The sequence below is a fragment of the Raphanus sativus genome, chromosome 9 (assembly GCF_000801105.2).
Source record: "Raphanus sativus cultivar WK10039 chromosome 9, ASM80110v3, whole genome shotgun sequence".
NCBI lineage: Eukaryota > Viridiplantae > Streptophyta > Magnoliopsida > Brassicales > Brassicaceae > Raphanus > Raphanus sativus.
The window spans coordinates 13,491,274-13,493,685 of record NC_079519.1 but is presented as its reverse complement, the minus strand read 5'-3'; the positions used below and the strand labels follow the sequence as shown (position 1 = coordinate 13,493,685).

General features: G+C 46.3%; 1 non-coding gene across 1 annotated transcript; it reads left to right on the top strand.

Annotated features, from left to right (window-relative positions):
* Nucleotides 1–2,305: 2,305 nt before the first annotated feature.
* On the top strand, nt 2,306–2,412 carry LOC130500470 (small nucleolar RNA R71). The gene has a single exon (XR_008939095.1). It is a non-coding gene; the product is annotated as a small nucleolar RNA R71 (small nucleolar RNA).

The window sequence follows — 2,412 nt, the reverse complement described above, 5'->3', positions numbered from 1 at the left end:
TCAAAATCATGAAAACAAACATGATCAAATACTTGGTACCTCCCCCACACTTAAATCACACAGTCTCTGTGTGAGTGAGGTACCCAATGAAATTCTAAAATGCAAAGAAAAACTGGGAGAAGGGAAGTTTCCAGTTACCTGAGACGGGAGCGAGGTGGAAGAGTCGCTGCGGCAGGTCGCTCCCAGCTGGAGCGACCTCGTGACGTCGCTGCGGAGACCTCGCTCCACGGTCAGTTTCGCTCCGGAGGACACGAGCGACTTCTAGGGGTCGCTGTGGGCAAGTCGCTCCCAGCTGGAGCGACTTCTCTCCCTCGCTCTATGACCTCGCCCTGATGTCCGATTTTCTGCTCCAAACCTGCACACAACTTCACTTTCCCATTGTTTTATGCAATAAAATGATAATGCAAATACTAATGCAATATATACAAGGATACTCATGGGACTTCCTCCCAAGTGAGCTTGTTTAAAGTCTCTAGCTTGACTTTGCCTCCTTTGGATCAGGCTGGACTAGGTGCAGAAAGTGGAGTTGACACCCCATCTTCCTCAGGTGGTAGCTCATCAAAGTGATCATCAGCAGGAGGAGGATTCATCTCTTTAATGGTGAAGGCTTGTCCAAATACAGTGGGGTTCCTCATCTTCTCCTTAGTGTCAAAGTGGAGAATGTTCTCCTTACCCAAAAGGAGGTCAATCTTGCCTTCCTTCACATTCACAATAGCTCCTGCAGTAGCTAAGAATGGCCTTCCAAGAATCAATGGGTCTTGAGCCTCCTCACCCATCTCAAGCACCACAAAATCTGTAGGTATCTAATACCTTCCAATCTTCATAGGGAGGTTCTCTAAGATGCCAACAGGGTACTTCACTGAACGATCAGCCAACACCAGAGAGAGTCTACACTTCTTGTACTGAGTGAATCCAAGCTTCTTTGCCACAGACAAAGGCATCAAGCTGACACTAGCTCCTAAATCGCAGAGACACTTCTCAAACACCATAGGTCCAAGAGCACAAGGTAGTGTGAAGCATCCTGGATCCTCTAGCTTCTCTGGAGAATCAAGCCTCTGAATGATGGCATTGCACTCATGACTTAGAACCATCATGCCCTCCATCTCCTTCTTCTTAGCAGCTACAGCATCTTTCAGGAACTTGCTGTATTGAGGAATCAGCATGAAAGCATCAATGATGGGCATTGTAACCTGAGCTTCACTCATCTGCTTCTCAAACAAAGCCTTGTACTTCTGTAGCAGCTGCTTCTTGAATATACTAGGGAATGGAAGCTTGGGTTCATAGGGAGGAGGGACAGAAGAGTTCTCTCCTGCTGGAGCAGCAGATTCACCATCTTTTGTTGTCTTCTTCTCTTCTCCAACCTTTCCTTTACCCTTATCTTTCTCAATCTTTTCCAAGATCTCGTCATCTGTCTTCTCATCAACAATGACCACTTCATCATCTAGATTGATGGCTACCTCCTCACATTGTTTCTCAGCATCCTTGGTGAGGGTTCTAGGAGGTAACTGCTTACCACTCCTGAGTGTGACAACTTTTGCTTCTTTGGGGTTTTGATTAGATTTCCAGGTAGAGATCCCGACTGGCGATTCTGGTGGTGCTCATGGAAGCAAACTGAGTCTCCAAATTCTTGACAGAAGAAGCAAGGTGGGAGAATTTGTTGTTGAGCTCATTGTAGCTCCCATCAATCTTGGAGTGAAGGTTCTTCAGCTCATAGCCCACATGCTTCTCATTTCTAGTCTGAGACTCCAAGATCTGTTTCAGTAAAGCATCAGTGCTGCTCTCTTGAGGGGCAGAGGAGCTAGAAGAGGAGTTTTGCTGAGGCTGATAGTTGCTCTGCTGGTTGTTTCTATGCTGATAACCACTCTGCTGGTTGTTTGAATAGGGCTTCAGTTGGTAGTTGTTGTACTGAAAGTTGGGTTCCTTCTTGTACCAGCTACCATTGCTGTTGATGAAACATAATTCTTCTTGCCCTTCCAAACCCTCAACCTCATTGACAGTAGGAGGTATCTCCTGTTGTGGGTTACCAACAAAGTTCACCTGCGCTTGTGTGGCCTTATCAGCAATGAGTTTGTCAATCTTCTCCTGAAGAGCCTTTATCTCATTCCTTGTTTGCTTGTCATCACCTCTACTGCTTCTGTCATGGTCTCCACTGTAGACTGCATCACTCTTAACCATGTTGTCAACCAGAGCCTCTGCCTCTTCCTCAGTTCTCCCCAAAAAGAACCCATTGCTAGCTGTATCCAGTCTGGCTCTGTATTTAGGAAGAGCACCTCTGTAGAATGTGCTCAGCAAGCTCTCCTTAGAGAATCCATGGTGTGGGCACTGAGCTTGGTAACCATTGAATCACTCCCAAGCTTCACTGAATCCTTCCAAGTTCTTCTATTGGAAGCTGGAGATCTCATTCCTCAACTT